Source organism: Scyliorhinus canicula, chromosome 8 (assembly GCF_902713615.1).
Source record: "Scyliorhinus canicula chromosome 8, sScyCan1.1, whole genome shotgun sequence".
In the NCBI taxonomy this organism is placed as follows: domain Eukaryota; kingdom Metazoa; phylum Chordata; class Chondrichthyes; order Carcharhiniformes; family Scyliorhinidae; genus Scyliorhinus; species Scyliorhinus canicula.
In genome coordinates, this window is record NC_052153.1 from 33757938 (window position 1) to 33779764 (window position 21827).

The 21827-nt window shown below is 45.2% G+C and overlaps 1 protein-coding gene across 28 annotated transcripts in view; it reads left to right on the forward strand.

The window, feature by feature from the left end:
* Positions 1 to 21827, forward strand: part of adgrl3.1 (adhesion G protein-coupled receptor L3.1) — a 1080538-nt gene that overhangs the window by 253599 nt on the left and 805112 nt on the right. For all 28 annotated transcript variants that reach the window (XM_038804386.1, XM_038804389.1, XM_038804387.1 and 25 more), the window contains exon 2: positions 10783 to 10882. The gene's annotated coding sequence lies outside the window, so the exon portion shown is untranslated. The remainder of the gene's footprint in view (positions 1 to 10782; positions 10883 to 21827) is intronic.

Here is a 21827-nt window from a genome sequence, read left to right on the forward strand (position 1 = left end):
CTTATACCGTCAGAGCTGCTATCAATGAGGCAAACATTGATGGCAAGGTTCAGCACTGCCTTCAGTACGTCAGCGCAGCCTTCAGTCACCTGAGGAGGACTTTGCATGAAACCCAGGACCTCAGACCCAACACTAAGCTCATGGTCTACAGAGCAGTCGTGATACCCGCCTTCCTGTATGGCTCAGGGTTGTGGACTATGTACAGCAGGCACTTTAAAACCCTGGAAAAGTAGAACCACCGCTATTGCCGTAAGATCCTGCAAATTCATTGCTGGATAGATGCACCAATGTCAATGTTCTCGCTCAGGTCAACATCCCCAGCATCGAAGCATTGGCTTCGCTGAGCATCGCTCAGTTCCGCTGGGTGGCCACATTGTCCGCATGCCTGACACGAGATTCCCAAAACAAACGTTCTACTCTGAGTTTCGACATGTCAAGCGGACCTCAGGAATGCAAAGGAAGTGCATTAAGGACACACTTTAACATTCCTTGGTAAATGTGTAACATCTCCACTGACACCTAGAATCCCAGGCCCAAGACTGCCTGAAGTGGAGAAAGGTAGCCAGGAAGGAGCTGACTACCTCAGGTGATATTGCCAAGAGCAAGATGAAGCCAAACATTGATAATGAAGGTAACGTGTGGCAACCCACAAAACCCAACCACCCGCTCCTCCAACCACCGTCTATCTAACCTGTGACAGAGATGTTTGTCATGCATTGGACTCCTCAGTCACTTGTTTGACTAGTGTGGAAGCAAGTCATCCTCGACTCCGAGGGGTGTCCAAAAAGAAGGACTGCCCCCCCATATAAATGTTACAGCTGAGTGGGGAGCGCAAGCAGCAGCGTTTGATGTGGGGGTCCTTATTCCATCTCTGACCCCGGTCCATCATTGTGAATTGAAAAAAAATATCTGTCCCCACCATTTTTCTCTGGTGTTCCTCTGTACTCTCACTAAAGGTACAGTGTGAAACTGGCAGAACCTCAACAGAATTTCAGTCCCTTCTGTTCAAGTTCCCACTTGAAGAATGATTGCTTGGGCAAACTACTGGACAGCTGCTGGTGCCACTGATTGAATCACAACTTCCAGGGAAGTAGAGGAAATTGGAGAGTTGAATTTTAATTGTTGCCTATAACATAAATGACAAGTTAAAGCGATGGAAGTGTAGTTGATACATTAGTGACTTCCTGGTACCATATTCTCTGTACATTAATCTTTGAGATTGGAGCTGTCGACACTGCAAGGGTGCACACAAAACCTTCCTTTCAGTGGTCAGAAAAGCAATCGCATTCCATTTTGTTTCTTGTTATTTACTGTTATTTTGCCTAAGTGTACAAGATGGTAAATCTCATTGAGTCTGGGTTCCTTTTGCTCTTGTATTTTAATGAATTTGATGCAGGAGCTGGTGTGTTGTCCCATATGATGCTGATTGTTTGAAAGTAGGAGAATAACAAATGGTTAGACCCACTCATTTTTGATTTTACCATTGCGTTGAATTTAAACTTGAGGAAATTGATCCCTCCCAACTGGAGATTGGTGGACCCAACATTTTCACAAATGGCGCTCAAGCCCAAATCCAATGAGTGAACAATAACTGCAGATGTAATTTGCATGAATTACTGTAGTTTTGACAAGTGATGCCTCATTTAGCATTTAGCTGCTCCAGATGTTACGAACACCCAACTGCATTTTTCAAGATTGAAAGCACACATGAGCTGTATTCACTGTTTGATTAATCCAGACTTGATGTGTGTTGCAGAAGGAATCTTCAAGAATGTAATTCTTTTTCTGGGAGAAATGGTTTTAAGACTTGTTCAGAAGCACGGTTCCCCTCCATTGAATGAACTGTGTCGTTTATGTTTCTCTCCTTGTCTCGTAGCTTGTTATTTAATGGCAAGCTAACTCACTTTGAAACTTCTGCCTGCACATGATTTAAGCAGACCACCCTTCAAAATGTTGGGAGAGGAGCAGTTGGGTGGGATGGGGTGGCAGAGGTTTGTCAGTGTCATTCTTCCTGGCCACGTTGCTGCTAATATCTCATTTTTTTAGACAGCTATGTGAGTGAGGAATTACAATTTTACATCCTGAAGTAGTGTTCACATGACAGACTATTTCAGTCCTCGCTTGAATAAGGAGTGTGTTATGCTCTTAAAGAACATGCATGTGTTCTGAAGATAAGGGGTCTGGGACGGGTTTCTCCAATAATGGGGCCATGTCCCCACACCCACGGGAAAACGGGCGCGAATCACTCCGGACTTTGGGTCTGGGGTGATTCTCTGTTTTTAATTGGGCTAGCAGGGCCCCCGAGTGTTCCACGCAGCTCCAGCTGCAGATACGGGGCCCTGTACCTCCGGCCGTGGGTCCGCATGGCGGCCGCCCGCGACATGGCGGACCCACACAGTGGGCCGGCGCCGAAGAAGTAGGGCCCCCCCAGATTGCGCGCCCACCAATCGGTGGCCCCCAATCGCGGGCCTGGCCATCATGGAGGCCCGCATGATGGTGGTCCGCAGAAAATCGCCGTGGGGGCCTCTTTCAACGGCCCCCGACTGGCGCCGCGTCGACCGCGCGCACGCAACTCTCGGCAATTCTCCAGTCGCCCGAGAATTGCGGGAAGGTGTTGCGGGTCCAACGCCCCATTATCGGCCCCCACGCCGCCTGCGATTGCGGCGCTGAGCCTCGGAGAATCCCGGATTTTTCAAAAACCGACTTGATGGCAGTTTGTGCCTATTTGTGCCCACTAGCTGTGCCTATCTAGCAGTTAACAGCAGACTGACATGAGTTTCTTCATCGGTTGTGGTTGGTGAGCAGTGGCAACTTGGAAAATTAACCTTTTTTATTTGCATTCCATGTTCCAGTGAAGTTCAATGTTTAAGCCTTTACTGCTCAAAATAAATAAAAATATTTGACGCAGTTTCATGAAGACTTTTAATGCTGAGCTAGTAGTTACGTTGCTGTAGTTTCTATTGTTGATTTAGCACTCCCGAGCATGATGAAAATCGTTTCTTTTAAGCACTCAGCTTGTTAAAGTGGGTGTGTTTCAACCTCCCCATCAAAACAAATAGAACCCAGCTTGTAAAATTGTCTTTTTTTTTGCTGAACATTTCAAAATGTTGTGACTTGATTTGACGTTGAGTTTTGTTTCTAGAAATAATCTGCCACTGGGTGATCTGCTAATCTTTGTGGGTTTTCCTGTTCTACTTCAGGCCTGTGTTTGCAGGGAACCATTAAAATTTGGCCCTTGTAAAGGCCTGCCTTTTGGGTTTGATACATCAGTGCAAGTACTTTATCTTTTGTACTTGCAATTTATCCACAACAGTTATAAATAATATTTGCAGCCCTGATTAATAGAACAATAATAGGTTGGATTTTGTGCATTGAGCACTCCGTTCTGACAATGAAGAAAGTTGCCTATTCTGTGATCTCTTCACTGATGGCAGTTTAAATTAAGCATCAGTTCAGAAAGATAGGGCGCGATTCTCCGCCCCCCACGACGGGTCGGAGAATAGCAGGAGGGCCTTCCCGACATTTTTCCCGACCTCCCGCTATTCTCACCCCCCCCCCCCCCCCCCCCCACGGCCGCCCCACGACATGAATCGCTGCTCGCCGGTTTTTTACGGCGAGCAGCGATTCTCCCCTATCCGATGGGCCGATTTCCCAGGCCTTTACGGCTGTTTTCACGAACTCCAACACACCTGCTCTCACAGTTCGTGAAAACGGCCGCAAAGTGCCGTTCTCGAGAATCATGGCATCGATTGGCACGGCCGCACCAAGGGTGGCATGGGCCCGCGATCGGTGGGCAGTGGGTCCGAACCCCGCGCACTCTTTGTTCCTCCGCCGCCCCGCTGGATCAGTCCGCGGGGCGGCTGAGGGGCATAACGGCCCGCGCATGCGCGGGTTTCACGCATATGTATGATGACATCATCCGCGCATGCGCGGGTTGGAGCCGTCCAATCCGCGCATGCGCGGCTGACGTCATCGTGCGCGTCAGCCGCCGTTACCCTTGGCGCGCGGGCTTAGCGAAGTTCGCTAAGCCTGTGATGCCGTGGTTCACGGGGCCCCGCTGCTAGCCCCGAGCAGAATCGGGTCCCGGGAGGGTGCGCGGAGGCTGCTGTCAAAAAAAGGCCAGTTTCACGGCAGCCTTCACGACTCTCCGCATTTGCGGAGAATCGTGCCCATAGTCTTTGGAAATGAAGGAGTTTTGGCATTCTTCCCCTTTTAACTTAAGCTTGCAGACTGCAACATAAATGTTTATAATCAGATGAATTAGAAGTTAAAATAAAATTAACTTTTAAAAAGGAAAACAAAATATATTTGTGGATTTAAAAAATAATTTATGGATGAATTTGCCATTCTGCAAGTAGAAAATTCGTTTTTCAAGGGCAGTGAGGGTGTTTATAAGTAATTATGAAGTTATGTGCCACAAATAACTCCGTTACCCCTCATCACCAATGTGAAACCCTTTTCAAGAGTTTCTACAGTGAGACGTCCAGAGCAAGTTCTCATCAATTCAATCGATTTCCATTGATTCAGATATGGGGAAGTGGGGAGAGTTGGTACATTAATAACACACCCTCTGGAGATACACAGAATCAAAAGCAGAAACTTCTGGTTGTCCGTGTTACTCTACACATGCAAACACTACAGAATGTGCTGTATATTTTGGTAAAATAATGTCAGCAATGCTAACAGTTTTGCCATCAGCACCACAGCAAAATCTGGGTAATTATTTTCACATTCACCAGTAAAACCAAAGTATTATACTGTGGACTGTACTGACGGGATGAAATTATGTTGTGTAACTAGAGGACATTCTGTAGCCAGAAACTTTAATGTAACTGGGATCAAGAGAGAGGCATTCCCCGAACAGGCACCAGAATGTGGCGACTAGGGGCTTTTCACAGTAACTTCGTTTGAAGCCTACTTGTGACAATAAGCGATTTTCATTCATTCATTCATTTCATTTCATTCAGACCTTTGAGTTCATTGAATGCTTTAATTTGATTTGAACCCTTCATTAAAATTAGGGAACTGGCATTCACTTGGATATTGTGCTCCTTTGCATTATTTGTGCAGATTTGGTGTAGATGTCAACATAAAGTACTCATGTCTTTAAAATTATGTGCCTTGGAGTAAATTCTATCAAGGAATATTTAACCTGGCGCTTGTAGATAATCCTGCAATAATGAGTCATGTCTGTGACTAATTGGTTCAATACTGTAATCTAAGACGTCCATAGACTGTCGCAAACCTTTGGTTGATTTAGGAATATAGAAAGCCAGAGAGATCTGGGTGTATACGTCCACAGATCTTTGAAAGTAGTACACAAGCGGACAAGGTAGTCCAGAAAGCATGGAATGCTTGCCTTCATTGAATGGGCCATCGAGTATAAAAACTGGCAAGTCATGCTACAGTTGTATAGAACCTTGGTATGACCACACTTGGAATATTGCGCACAATTCTGGTCGCCACACAAACAGAAGGTTGTGGAGGCTTTGGAGATGGTGCAGAGGAGGTTTACCAGGGTGTCGCCTGGTCTATGCAGAGGGGCTCAATAGACTCGGACTGTTTTCATTAGAAACTTGGAAGTTGAGGAGTGACCTGACAGAGGACTACAAGATTGTGAGGGGCATGGATAGAGTGGGTGGCCAGGCATTCTTAACCAGGGTGGAGGGGTCAGTCACCAGGGAGCATAGGTTTAAGGTCCGTGGGACAAAGTTTAGAGGAGATGTGTGAGGCAGGTTTTTTACACCGAGGGTGGTGAATGCCTGGAACACGTTGAGGCATCTCGACAAATACATAGATAGGATGGGTATAGAGGAATATGGCACTGGGAAGTACTGAAGGTTTTGGCCAAGGGTAGTATGGGGATAATACAAAACAGCCAGTTTGAAACCCTCATTGAATAAAAAAAATACATTGGGACAAACATTGGGACAAGCCAGTACAGGCTTGGAGGGCCTGTTCCTATGCTGTATTGCCCTCTGTTCCATGCATTAAATTATTCAAGTCAAGATAACAGGTTTCCATCGAAATGGACTTTGTACTTTCTGTACCCAACAATGGCTACTGTCTGTTGAAACAGTAAGTGGATCTGTAATTTTAAGCTATAGCCAACAGTAATTGACTCTTGTGTATTAGTAATCAATTTCTCTAAGATGGTACTGTATGACTAAACTTTCTTAAGGAATGTTAATTTGAATAAAAACATGATGTGGAGATGCCGGCGTTGGACTGGGGTGAGCACAGTAAGAAGTCTTACAACACCAGGTTAAAGTCCAACAGGTTTGTTTCAAACACGAGCTTTCGGAGCGGTTTCCAGTCACCTGAAGAAGGAGATGCGCTCCGAAAGCTCGTGTTTGAAACAAACCTGTTGGACTTTAACCTGGTGTTGTAAGACTTCTTACTGAATAAAAACAGTGCATCAAGGGAAAAAATATCTACTCATTTATCTTTGTGTGTTGTGCTTGATGGGTTCCAGCATTTGTGGCAGCCCCTGTTTGTCCCAGTGTATTTTTTTTATTCAATGAGGGTTTCAAACTGGCTGTTTTGTATTATCCCCATTTTACACGGAGTGAATGAAAAGGCAAAGCAAAAGCCTCTGCTTTGAGATGCCTTTTCATAAGTTTAACCTCAATTGTTTACTTCAGAGTTTAATCAAGGAAAATCCTCACGGAAGAGCCTGTAATGCAGAAGTGCTTTGGTGACTTTTAAATTGGGAAGAATCGTTGACTGTGCAATAGTTATGCATTATTTAATCCATATATTAATCTTGGACTATGACGGAAACTGCCAATTTAACTATCTTTCATGGAGATGTCCAATGTAACACTTTGGGCTAAATTCTCCACCCTCGATGTGGGAAATGTGAATCACCCAGCCAAAATAGAGGTTCTTGCCCGGTGCCCAATCGAACGCCAGGCTCTGGGTCCCTCGCTGGTGGCGACAACAAAGGTCGTGCATCGTGCTGCCAGTATTACGCAAAAACGGCATTTACACCAGTTTACATGTCATTAGCGGGTTGGACCGGGAATGCTGCGGGCCTCCGCGATTTTCCATCCCACTCAGGTGGAAGTCACGCGGGCGTGGTTTGCTTCAGGCGGGACTGGGCGCCATGGTTGCTAAGGGAGTGAGAAGGTAAGCAAAGTTTTAAAAAATATTACAAATTGTACCGCTTTAAGGAGGGGGTTGTCAGAGCTGGGGGGAGTAGACTTGTGACAGGTCCATGGAATCAGGGTGTCCCTCTCAGGATCGGGATGGCCTGACTTAGGTTGCCATTGCTGCAGTAACTACACCCTTTTGGTACAAGTTACAGGCTCCTGACTGCTCACTCTGTTGACTGCTCACTGTGTCCCACTGTGTTCTGTTCACAGAACCCCTGGTCATTTGGAAGGCCACCCCTCTGGAAACCCTCATATCCCATCACGAGGATGGATGTGGCTAAGCTCAATCAGTGACACATTAGGTACTGCCACTCCTCAGTTCACTCATCAGAAACACAGCCCTACGTTAGAATAATACACGACCCACCCAATAAGGACACCCACTGGGGAGACAGGACAGGAGTCGGAGAGGCCATCGCGGCCACGGGTTGCGGCAGCCACCTGTTGTCAGGGATGGGTGGTGAGGATGGAGGCTCCCTACATTACTGGTGTCACTCACTGATGGGGACAGCGGTGCAGTGTGTAAGGCAACATATCTGTGGGAATGGATGAGGGGCGCGTTTGGTGGGGCCTGGGGCATGTGGAGGGTAGAGCTGTAGTGCAGCTCATGGTCTCCATGTTGGCGGTTGATCTGGATGGGGATAGGCAAGGGAATACTCATCTTGTCAGCATGTGTCCTTTTTTAAATCCCTATTGAAGATTGTTTTCGGACTTCAGCCAGGAATACGCGCCATCTACCTGGCTGCTGCTGCTGTCGCGGGTGCACGGATGCTGGGGGCACAGGGTCTGTTCGGGAAGGATCCGGCACAGGAGATGGCTGCCCGAGAAGAGTAGGGGCCAACTGTTGAGGCTGGAGAGTTGGCTGTTCAACAGGCCGAGGAGGAGGAGAAAGCTCTGCACTAGGCCACGTTTGTATCGTTGCCGTCTGTCCTTCGAGCACCTGCCGGACCTTGCGTGCCGCCGAAGACTGGTTATCCAGGGAGACTGTGTGCCAACTGTGTCAGAGAAGGACGATGGAGAAGGACACCCACTCCTGGTAGCCAAAAAGGTGACGGTCGCCCTGAACTTCTATGCCTCTCGATCTTTCCAGGGGCCAAGAATAGACCTGTCCAGGATATCAGAGACAACCGTGCATCCATGCTGTCATGGGCAGCACGGTAGCATTGTGGATAGCACAATCGCATCACAGCTCCAGGGTCCCAGGTTCGATTCCGGCTTGGGTCACTTCTGTGTGGAGTCTGCACATCCTCCCCGTGTGTGCGTGGGTTTCCTCCGGTTTCCTCCCACAGTCCAAAGATGTGCAGGTTTGGTGGATTGGTCATGATAAATTGCCCTGGGTGTCCAAAATTGCCCTTAGTGTTGGGTGGGGTTACTGGGTTATGGGGATAAGGTGGAGGTGTTGACCTTGGGTAGGGTGCTCTTTCCAAGAGCCGGTGAAGACTCGATGGGCCAAATGGCCTCCTTCTGCACTGTAAATTCTATGTCTCCCTATTTTCAATTGCCTTGTATCAATATCATGCCCCAGGTCCAGGGGGTAATAGACAAGACACATGTCCGCCTATGGGCATTGGCTCATCATGGGGCCCGCTTCATCAATAGGAAGGAGTTCCATTCCCGAAATGAGTAGTTGGTGTGTTACCACCAGCTGCACATGAGGCACTTCTGTGTCCGATACCCAGGCAACGCACATGACTCGTACATTGTCAACTCCCAGCATCTTCAAGGCGCTCCCTTGGATGAGGGGTTGGCTGTTGGGCAACAAGGGTTACCCATTGAGATTGTGGCTAATGACGCCTGTCTGGAGGCCCCAGACTGAGGTGGAGAACCACTACAACAACGTCCATGAAGCAGCATGGAGTATAATTGAGCAGTACATCGGCTTCCTAAAAATGCGATTCTGATGTCTGGACCTCTCCAGTGAGGCTCTCCAGCATAGCCCCAGGAGGGTGTCAAACATTGTGGTGGCCTGCCGGTGGCCTTCATAACGTTGTGCAGCAGAGGGTGGACAATGCTGGAGGAGGATGAAGAAGGCCAGGTTTCCTCTGACTAGGAGGATTAGGAGGGTGACCAGGATGATCCGGGCATGGAGCCCGGGCTGGCACGGCGCGCTGCCCAATGTGTGCTCCAGGGCTGCAGCACGTGGGAAAACCTCATAACCTCCCAATTTTCCAACTAAGTGGCTTGATCACTGGCAGCTCCGCCACCCTGTCCCATCTGTCCATACTCTCCCCAAGCACCTTGCCCCAACCTTCTACACCCAGCCCAGCCCATCCCTTACACCCATCAGATAGAGGATTGAGGCAGGCTGCAGTTTTGGTACAAAGGTAAGAGGTAGGGGTGTAGTGGTATTGTCACTGGACTAGTGATAAGAGGCCCAGAGTCATGTCCTGAGGACCCGGGATTTGATCCCACCAGGGCAGATGGTGCAATTTGAATTCGATAAAAATCTGGAATTAAAAGTCTAATGATTACCATGAAACCATTGTTGATTGTCGTAAATCCCATCTGATTCACAAAGGGATAAGAGTTGACTAACTTTCCTCTATCTGTGGAATGCTGACTTCTCGAAGCTTCATCACACCCTCTTAAGTTTTATTTTATGTTCAAATCCAGTTTTATTTTCCTTTGTGTAGTGGAGTGTGACACGGTAACCCAACAAAGTATTGAACTTCCAATGTGCCTATTTGGCTTTGAAAATGTTACCTAAACTCCACTGGACCTATTATTTACAGCAAGAACGTTCCATAACTTTTGCATGTCATCCAACAGCTGATGCAGCTTGAAGACTGTTAGCTTTTTGTCAAAAGTATTTTATTCCACCAGCATGCTAAACAGCTTCTTTACTGCTCTCATTTTTCATGTAGCCCAGTTCTTTCACCATTTAATGTTGAAGGCAGACACAAAGGCCTGTCATGATTTAATGATTAGTCAATCACACATCGTGGCAAATCATTGTCGTTGTACTACTTGTGTTTTTGAAGAAAAAGCCTCCTTTTCGGTATTGCAATGAATATTGTGTTTGTTCTGATAGTTGAGGAGGAAATAAGATGTTCTCATCGCCTCCTGCTAGCCTTAATGGAGCGTTGAGTAGAACCCCCACATTGAGTCAGCTCTACTTATTTTAAACAAGGTGTAATCTCGAGTGCCAAAGAAATTCATTGCAGCTCCATAGCATGTCAAGAAAAGAATAGTTGTATTTAGATGCTGACATTGTGAAAAGATTTCTTATCATGCCACCAACCTTCCTACTTTTACATACTGATACGTCTCCTTCCATTCTAATGATTTTTAGAATTTGCTTTAATGTGACAAATCTTTGTGTTCCAACAGTTTAATAACCAGATGATGCATTTGAATTCAAATATTTGAATCATCTCTTCCAAATGTTCTTACTGGATTAAAAAAAATAATATGATTACTTAGTCCTCGTATAATAAGCGAATTGGAATGTTACAACCGGTAAACATATTTCTGTTACAAAAGTTTAAACTGTGCAGTGCAGCTCCTTAACATTTACATTGTAATTAAGCTCAAAATTGGCTATTTTTAGTATTTCAAGCACAGCTCATGACACACGGAAATGTACTTGTAAGTTAATGAAACTCTACACCTCTATGTTTTTCAGGCGTTCTTCGTTGACTACCAGAACAGTTTTCTTTCCGTTACTCAGGAATTGATGTGATGATCCTTCTGCTTGGTCGCCATTTCAATCAATTCAGACTGAGGTCAGTATTTCTCCTTTGTATAAATGCATGAGTAATTTTTGAGTGTGCGAAACAAACTCCTTCTGAAGCTTACCTTGCAGAAATTAGAAGGTCAATTTGTTTTGTACTGAATTAGAAAAATACCACGTGTGGTTGTAGGGTTTTTGCAGATTTTAAATACCTCAGAGCTTTATCTCATTGACCGTTGTATATAAATGAATCAAGCAAGGCAAATTGTAGTTACTCTTTTTGTAGTAGCAGAGCAGTTGTGAGAAGCAAGTATAGTCAGATTAGTTCTCGCAGTCAAATGTGTTTTCTGTGAGGTACTGGGGTTTTGTATTCACATTGCAGGGATTTTTCTTGGAGTGTAAATATTTACCTATTTTTATTTTGATTTTGTAAATTTAAATCCCTCATGCAAACACGTATTTTACTATTTTGTTTTGCGATGGGCTCATGATTGAAGTGCTGATATTTTTCCTACGTTATTCCACTGAATTTCTCATTCAAAGATCACAGCTGTGATTCAACCAAGAACTTCAAGGAGCTGTGCCAGCAGGAAGCGATACATAAATGTACCAAATATAGTTGGTTATTAAAATCAATCTCTCCCAGGATAATGAAGAGTTGGTTGGAAAATGTTCTTTTCAGCAGACTGGAGAAAATATGTTGAACTGTCTTTCCTCAACAATACTTTAGGTACTTATCCCATTAAAATGATAAATGCTTGAACTGAATATATCTGTTACTGCTGGAACAGGATTTCAAATGTTCCAATATGTATAGAGAAATCTCATATTTAATGCAATGAATAGATTTTAAATGTTCAATGAAGCTTTACATTATAGATTCCCTGCTGTAGTGTTCAGCGATTACTTTATATGACCCAACAATAATATACATGACTTACAAGAATAGATAATTCAAAACAAGATCTTTGTATGATCTTTTTCCAGATTTTGGCTTTGCTTCCAAAGCACCTATCTCATCTACTTATGATAACGTATATCTGTGTCTCAGCAGTTCCTTTGACGACAGAATAATGTAATAGCAATGAAGCAATTTGGTACATTTAACTCTCTTTTTCCCAAGTTCATTCTTGGGTCCTGACCATTTTCATCTTTCTTTAGGGGTGGAAAGGAGGGTGGGTTTTAAAGCTTTCTGTTGCTTTCAAATTTTCAATTGGCAATGCAACTTCTTCAGTGTTATTAAAGTCAAATTGTTCAGCATCACTTTCTGTTCCCTCCGAGAATTTACTGGTTTCACCGTTCAAAATGATCAAATTAGTGACCAAATTCATAGAATTCTTACAGTGTAAAAGGAGGCCTTTTGGCCGATGGAGTCTGCACCAACCCTCCGAAAGAGCGTTCTAACTAGCTCCACTTCCCCATCCACCTGCCCTATCCCCGTAACCTAACTTACATATCTTTGGACACTGAGGGGCATTTTTGTCATGGCCAATCTACCTAATCAGCACTTTTTTGGACTGTGGTTGGAAACTGGGGCACCCGGAGGAAACTCACGCAGACACGGGGAGAATGTGCAGACTCTGCAAAGTGACCAGTGGTCGGAAGCGAACCCAGTCCCTGGCGCTGTGAGGCAGCAGTGCTAACAACTGTGCCACCATGCTGTACTGAATACAATTTTTTTCCTAAAATCCAAATGCAGGGTGGGACAATGAACAGAAAGGTGGTGCATTCAGTTTGGATGAGATATTGCAAACCTTAACCTGATTTCTCTTTTTGTCATGGCTGACCTGATGTGCACATTCTCTGCAACTATAGTGTTTTAATTGATTCTTACCTTTATTTATTAACATTTCATGTAATGATTTGTCTAAAGCTTCACATTCTTCATGTTTCACAAATGAGCACATTGTTCTTTGAAGATTATTGCACCAGGCTGTTTGTCATTCAAGCAGTACTAATTTCCAATGCAAAATTGAGGAATTGATTTGCCTTTTCAAACATATTTATTTTCTTCGTTGACCTCTTAGAATGTGTATCTCATTACTTTGATTCCCTTTTTGTCACCGAGGTATTTATTGTTGTTTTCAGTGATGAATTCAGCATACCCCAGTTGTTAATTTTTCAGACAAGTCAGTGGAAATTCCATCTATTAATGTCCCCTTAGAATTGGGCTTCGAACTCCAATGGTTATAAAATAGACTTTTTAAAATTTCGGCAGTTAATAAAAATGAAATTGACTAACCGTTTGGTAAATCCAAGTTGCAGAGAAGCAAATGTTCTCGAATAATAGCATTGCTTATTAATATTAACAAAGTGAATATTTTACCAAGAATAATATCTATAGAAAGTTTGTCAACAAACCTTTCATTTTGTTGGAAAATGAGGGAGCTATGAGGAAAATTTATGTCACAATCTCATTTCCTGCTCTTGCAAGCTGTTAATTCCAGCTGAGAAGTGGAATGGAGCAAGCAGAGTCTCCATGCATGTAGTGAGCAAGGTTCAAGTACTGTCAATGACATGTCTATGTTCTTCTAATACATATGTCTTAGATTTATTGGGATTCCTGTATTTAACAGAAACCTTGAATATGACACTGTTGCAGGTTGAATCATAGTGGGCGAGATTCTCCGTTTTAGCGGCAGTGTTGACGCCGTTGTAAACGCCAGAGCGTTTTACAACAGCATCATCTGGCCCTAGGAGCAGCGATTTCCCCAACCCATAGGGGGCCAGCACAGCACTGGAGTGCTTCAGACAGCTCCAGCTGCCGATACGGGCCCCAGTGCGGGTCCGCGCATGCGCGTGGGTTGCCGTCTCCGCGCCGGTCCCCACGCAACATGACGGAGACCTGCAGGGGCCCAGCACGGAGGAACATAGGCCGCACCTGGAATTAGCCTGCCTGCCGATCGCGGACCTGACAACCGTGGAGGCTCCCCCCCCCCCCCAAACCAGGACGGCCTCCGCAGCCAGAACGGCAAGGTCCCGCCGGGTAGGACCACACGTGAACGAAGCCAGTGGGACTTGGCGGGCACGCTGCCCGTCAAGTGCGGAGAATCGCCGGGGGGTGGGGGGGAGGGCATGGCGAGATTTGCCCCCCCCCCCCCGACAATTCTCCCATCCAGCGCGGGATCAGAGAATCCCGCCCAGTAAGTCTTACTCATTTACTGGTTAGCATTTTAAAGTGTCACTGAACTTCAAAAGTAGTTTTATTTACCCCTTTTCCCTTTGCCTCAGCTAGCAGTCAATTTCACGCTATTAATGCTGGTGAGACTGGCTATAACTCTGCAACCCACTAGCCTGATCAGGCTTGCGCACTCGTATACTGACTGCGTAAATGGGATGTTTTATGCACTGGTATGGGAGGGGAGATACAGTGTCAAAAGTCGGTGCAAGCCAAACTGAATAAGACTGTGACTGATGAGTTGAGAATTGGTAAGAAATTAAGAAAGAAGGCCACAAAATATTTTGTTTTCTGGTCTCATTACCACACCCTTTTGCTTACATCATCTCTCTTCAATTAATTACTGCTGTCATTACGTCTTATCTTAGGCCTTTTATTCTCTCCTCTACCTCCTGGTCAAATACTGATTAGCACAAAGGGTGGTAGTGGCCTGGAATACACTGCCAAATGAGGTGGTTGAGGCAGATACGTTAGCAACCTTTGAGACTTATCTGGATAGACACATGAACAGATGGATATAGGAGGATACAGGTGGTTTGTCTAGATAGGGCATGTGATCGGCGCAGGCTTGGTGTGCCGAAGGGCCTGTTCCTTGTTCCTCTTTTTCGCATAGAATCCCTATAGTACAGAATGAGGCCATTCGGCCCATGGACTCTGCACCAAACCTCTGAAAGAGTACCCCCCCCCCCCCCCCCCCCCCCCCCCCCAGCTGATCCCCATAACCCCACCTAACCGTTGGACACTAAATGGCAATTTAACATGGCCAATCATCTAAGCTGCACATCTTTGAACTGTGGGAGGAAACTGGACCACGCAGAAGAATCCCACGCAGACACGGGGAGAAAGTGCAAGCTCCACCCAGACAGTTATCCAAGGCCGGAATTGAACCAAGGTCCCTGGTCCCTAAGGCAGCAGTGCAAACCATTATGCCACCCTTGTTTGAAGTACCTCTAAAATTTGCCAGTATACGTGAAAGGTTAACAGCTTAAAATGTGCACTCTGTTTACCTTTCAACATGGAGGGCTGCATCTGTGGAATATTTTGAAAATTCACATGGGATCAAAGGAAAGCTGGCAAGTTGGATACAGAACTGTCTTGGGCACAGAAGACAGAGGGTAGCAGTAGAAGGGTGCTTTTCTGAATGGAAGGGCTGTGACTAGCGGCGTTCCACAGGGATCAGTTCTGGGACCTTTGTTGTTCGTAGTGTATACGATTTGGAAGAAAATGTAGCTGGTCTGATTAGTAAGTTCGCAGACGACACAAAAATTGGTGGAGTTGCGGATAGTGAAGAGGATTGTCAGAGGATACAGCAGGATATAAACTGATTGGAGTCTTGAACAGAGAAATGGCAGATGGAGTTTAATCCGGACAAGTGGGAGGATTTGGACACTTTGGAAGGTCCAATGCAGTAGGAATTACACAGTAAATGGTAGAACACTTGCGAGTGTCGACAGGCAGAGAGATTTGGGTGTGCATGTCCACCGATCACTGATCGCATGTGGGTAAGGTGGTCAAGAAGGCATACGGCATGCTGGCATTCATCGGTTGGGGCATTGAATATAAAAATTGGCAAGTCATGTTGCAGCTGTACAGGACCTTAGTTAGGCCTCATTTGGAATATTGTGTACAATTCTGGCCACCACACTACCAGAAGGATGTGGATGCTTTGGAGAGGGTATAGAAGCGGTTTACTAGGATGTTGCCTGGTATGGAGGGCATTAGCTATGAGGTGAGGTTAGATAAACTCGGTCTGTCCTCACTGAAATGACAGAGGTTGAGAGGCGACCTGATAGAGGTCGAGAAGATTATGAGTGGGAGAAAGAACAAAGAAAATTACAGCACAGGAACAGGCCCTTCGGCCCTCCCAGCCTGCGCCAATCCAGATCCTTTATCTAAACCTGTCTCCTATTTTCCAAGGTCTACTTCCCTCTGTTCCCGCCCATTCATATACCTGTCTAGATGCTTCTTAAATGATGCTATCGTGCCCGCCTCTACCACCTCCGCTGGTAAACCGTTCCAGGCACCCACCACCCTCTGCGTAAAAAACTTTCCACGCACATCTCCCTTAAACTTTCCCCCTCTCACTTTGAAATCGTGACCCCTTGTAACTGACACCCCCACTCTTGGGAAAAGCTTGTTGCTATCCACCCTATACATACCTCTCATAATTTTGTAGACCTCATAGAACATAGAACATAGAACGATACAGCGCAGTACAGGCCCTTCGGCCCTCGATGTTGCACCGACATGGAAAAAATCTAAAGGCCATCTAACCTACACTATGCCCTTATCATCCATATGCTTATCCAATAAATTTTTAAATGCCCTCAATGTTGGCATGTTCACTACTGTTGCAGGTAGGGCATTCCACGGCCTCACCACTCTTTGCGTAAAAAACCCACCTCTGACCTCTGTCCTATATCTATTACCCCTCAATTTAAGGCTATGTCCCCTCGTGCTAGCCACCTCCATCCGCGGGAGAAGGCTCTCGCTGTCCACCCTATCTAACCCTCTGATCATTTTGTATGCCTCTATTAAGTCACCTCTTAACCTTCTTCTCTCTAACGAAAACAACCTCAAGTCCATCAGCCTTTCCTCATAAGATTTTCCCTCCATACCAGGCAACATCCTGGTAAATCTCCTCTGCACCCGTTCCAAAGCTTCCACGTCCTTCCTATAATGAGGCGACCAGAACTGTACGCAATACTCCAAATGCGGCCGTACTAGAGTTTTGTACAACTGCAACATGACCTCATGGCTCCGGAACTCAATCCCTCTACCAATAAAGGCCAACACACCATAGGCCTTCTTCACAACCCTATCAACCTGGGTGGCAACTTTCAGGGATCTATGTACATGGACACCGAGATCCCTCTGCTCATAATCAATCAGGTCCCCCCTCAACCTCCGTCTTTCCAATGAAAACAATCCTAATCTGCTCAACCTTTCTTCATAGCTAGCACCCTCCATACCAGGCAACATCCTGGTGAACCTCCTCTGCACCCTCTCCAAGGCAACCACATCCTTCTGGTAATGTGGCGACCAGAACTGCACGCAGTATTCCAAATGTGGCCGAACCAAAGTCCTATACAACTGTAACATGACCTGCCAACTCTTGTACTCAGTACCCCGTTCGATGAAGGCAAGCATGCTGTATGCCTTCTTGACCACTCTATCAACCTGCGTTGCCACCTTCAGGGTACAATGGACCTGAACTCCCAGATCTCTCTGCACATCAATTTTCCCCAAGACCCTTCCATTGACCATATAGTCCGCTCTTGAATTTGATCTTCCAAAATGCATCACCTCGCATTTGCCTGGATTGAACTCTCTCTGCCCAACTGTCCAATCTATCTATATTTTGTTGTATTCTCTGACAGTCCTCCTCGCTATCTGCAACTCCACCAATCTTAGTATCATCTGCAAACTTGCTAATCAGACCACCTGTACCTTCCTCCAGGTCATTTATGTAGATCACAAACAACAGTGGTCCGAGCACGGATCCCTGTGGAACACCACTAGTCGCCTTTCTCCATTTTGAGACACTCCCTTCCACCAATACTCTCTGTCTCCTGTTACCCAGCCAATCCTTTATCCATCTAGCTAGTACACCCTGAACCCCATACGACGTCACTTTTTCCATCAACCTGCCATGGGAAACCTTATCAAACGCCTTACTAAAGTCCATGTATACAACATCTACAGCCCTTCCCTCATCAATTAACTTTGTCACTTCCTCAAAGAATTCTATTAGGTTTGTAAGACATGACCTTCCCTGCACAAAACCATGCTGCCTATCACTGATAAGTCTATTTTCTTCCAGATGTGAATAGATCCTATCCCTCAGTATCTTCTCCAACAGTTTGCCTACCACTGACGCCAAGCTCACAGGTCTATAATTCCCTGGATTATCCCTGCTACCCTTCTTAAACAAAGGGACAACATTAGCAATTCTCTAGTCCTCCGGGACCTCACCCGTGCTCAAGGATGCTGCAAAGATATCTGTTAAGGCCCCAGCTATTTCGACCCTCGCTTCCCTCAGTAACCTGGGATAGATCCCATCCGGTCCTGGGGACTTGTCCACCTTAATGTCTTTTAGAATACCCAAAAATTCCCCCTTCTGTATGACAACTTGACCGAGAGTATTTAAACATCCATCCCTAGCCTCAACATCCGTCTTGTCCCTCTCCTTTGTGAATACCGATGCAAAGTACTCATTAAGAATCTCACCCATTTCCTCTGAGTCCACGCATAAATTTCCTCTTTTGTCTTTAAGTGGGCCAATCCTTTCTCTAGTTACCCTCTTGCTCCTTACATACAAATAAAATGCTTTGGGATTTTCCTTAACCCTGTTAGCCAAAGATATTTCATGACCCGTTTTAGCCCTCTTTATTGCGCGTTTGAGATTCGTCCTATTTTCCCGATATTCCTCCAAAGCTTCATCAGTTTTGAGTTGCCTCAATCTTATGAATGCTTCCTTTTTCATCTTGGCTAGTCTCACAATTTCACCCGTCATCCATGGTTCCCTAATCTTGCCATTTCTATCTTTAATTTTCACAGGAACATGTCTGTCCTGCACTCTAATCAACCTTTCCTTAAAAGACTTCCATATTTCAAATGTGGATTTACCCTTAAACAGCTGCTCCCAATCCATATTCCCTAGCTCCTGCCGAATTTTGTTATACTCTGCCTTTCCCCAATTTAGCACTCTTCCTGTCGGACCCCTCCTGTCCTTGTCCATGAGTATTCTAAAACTTACGGAATTGTGATCGCTATTCCCAAAGTAATCACTGACTGAAACATCAACCACCTGGCCGGGATCATTCCCCAATACCAGGTCCAGTATGGCCCCTTCCCGAGTTGGACTATTTATATACTGCTCTAAAAAAAACTCTCCTGGATGCTCCTTACAAACTCTGCTCCATCTACGCCTCCAACACTACACGAATCCCATTCAATGTTGGGGAAGTTAAAATCTCCCATCACAACCACCCTATTACTCCTACATGTTTCTATAATCTGTCTGCATATTTGTACCTCTACTTCATGCTCGCTTTTGGGAGGCCTGGAGTAAAGTCCCAACAATGTTACTGCACCCTTCCTATTTCTCAGCTCCACCCATATTGCCTCAGTGCTCGAATCCTCCATCGTGCCCTCCTTAATCACAGCTGTGATATCATCTCTGACGAGTAATGCAACTCCTCCACCCCTTCTACCTCTCTCTCTATCCCTCCTGAAGCCTCTATACCCTGGGATATTCAGTTGACAGTCCTGCCCTTCCCTCAACCAAGTCTCAGTAATACCAGTAGCATCATATTCCCAGTTACTGATCCAAGCCCTAAGTTCATCTGCCTTACCTGCTACACTTCTCGCATTAAAACAAATGCACCTCAGACGACCTTTGCGTTCATCATCTCTTCCCTGTCTACTCTTCCCCTTAGTCACATTGAGTTTATTGTCTCGTACCTTACTGGCTTTAGTTGCTGCTTCTTTACTGACCTCTAACTTCCTAATCTGGTTCCCATCCCCCTGCCACATTAGTTTAAAACCTCCCCAACAGTGTTAACAAAAGCACCCCCTAGGACATTGGTTCCAGTCCTGCCCAGGTGTAGACCATCCGGTTTGTAATGGTCCCACCGCCCCCAGAACCGGTTCCAATGTCCCAAAAATCTGAACCCCTCCCTCCTGCACCATCTCTCAATGAACAGAGTGGATAGTCAGATGCTCTTTCTAAGGGTAGGAGAGTCAAGTACTCGGGGACATAGGTTTAAAGTGTGCGGGAAAAAGTTTAGAACAGATGTGTAAGGCACCTTTTTGTTTACACAGAAGTTGGTAAAAATATATGGAACGCGCTGCCTGGGGATATGGTGGGAGAAGGTATGATAGTGGCATTTTAGGGCCTTCTAGACAAATAGATGAATAGGGTGTGAATGGAAGGTGACAGACTCTGTAAGTGCATGTGGTTTTTGTTTAGGCAGGTACCATGGTCGGCACAGGCTTGGAGGGCCGAAGGGCCTGTTCCTGTGCTGTATTGTTCTTTGTTTTTAAGAAGAGTTCACTAGGTTCTGCGTTTGAGCATGTGACTGGATTGAGAAGCAACATCTTATTTGTAACTCTTTTTTAACTTTTCGATTTGCTCCCAACTCTGCTTCCTTCCATTTTATGTAATGAAAGTTCAACTGGAATTTGTTCAGTGTATCCAGCAATGACCCTTGAGGTGCCAAAAATTGCTCTTTGGCGATGGTGTAAAACAAATTTGTCATCCATTTTGTTCTCGGTGTACAAGAAAATCAAATGCAGTGTAAAATGAACTTTCAATCATATGTCATCTATTTTATTCTATCTTACACTCTTCTTTGTGGTGTGGTGTTGATTAGTTGAACACAATATTTTCTAACCTTATTCTCTGGCTCAGGGTGCCAGTTGCTAATTGCTGCTCTGTACCTCTTCCCTCCCTCCTCCAGCTCATCCAGTCTTTCTCTGATTTTGAAAGTTTTGGGTGGTCTGTGCTCAACTGTCAGCTTGTCTCAGGACTGCCACTTTTTCCATTGAATCAGAAAGTCACAGGTTCAAACTTCATCTGCTACATGGTGATCTCTTGTGGTGTTCTGGGCTAACATTTATCTCTGAATCGACTGCACTAAAAGTTCATGAACAGGTCATTCACTTCTTAATATTTGTAGGAATTAATTGAGTGTAAATCGGTACTGCGTTTACCGACAAACAATGACCACGGGCGTAATTCTTGAACTGTGTTTGGGCTGACAATCAGGCTTCCGGCCAAAAAAGTGGTCCACGCCCCGCACTGTAAGATGTAACCTTAAAGAAAACCCACTTCCCCGTCCAGGGTCATCGACTTTGTGATTTGAGATGAGGAGGAGACTGACTGTCTGGAGCATGGTTGTGCAGTGGCAATGTCTTGAGGTCTCTCTGTTCATTTTTATTCAGCATGAGAGTCTGTTGGCACACAGATTATCTCCAATGTAAATTATGCACAATTTACATGGGAAGCCCATTAATTCCTGGACACCAGAGTTAGTTGGTTTAATTTGCTGTCATGTGTCTCAGACCATTGTGAATGCATTTATTTCCCCTATCACTGAGTTTCAGACGCTGCCATAGCGAAAGAAAAATGTGCAGGTGTCACTCTGTTACAGATTAACTCCTGGAGAAGATGAAAAGTTTTATGCCTCCATATGCCTTTCTATCCAATTAAGTTTATGGAATACTGCCTTTGAGATGAAACTTTCCTGAAGATGGAATTGAGCAAGAGCCCAGCCTGTAGTTTGGAGAATTTATAGATTCTTGATCTCAATGTCAGCTGAACTGACTTTTCAAATAAACACCTCGCTCTTTCTTCCCTCCATCAGTGTGACTTGTTTACAGGCTGTGAATCCGTAATGAAGCCAGTACTACTTTTGCACATCTGTACCAGGGAACAAATTATTTCAAATACGGTGTGATTATGGAGTGTTGAACAAGTTAGATTGTTGCCGTCTGAGGTAATTTGATCACTGCTTTTTCTAGCATGGAACAGAGTTGATTTGTGTTCAATTTGAATATTTTTAAAATTATGGTTTCCAAAGTTGAATATTAAATATTGCACAAGCAGCAATATAGCAATCATGTCGAAGAAGATGTGAACACTATTTTCTGACTCTCTTGCAGCCATGTTCTGCCATTACTGTGGTAAAACTCTTGCTTCTTGTCTGTACCAAATCGAGCTTCACAGAAATGTTCGACAGCCATATGGGGTTAATGGTTCATACCAAGCTGACAGCGACTATTCATAGGAGAAAAACAATGAAAAGATGGTTTG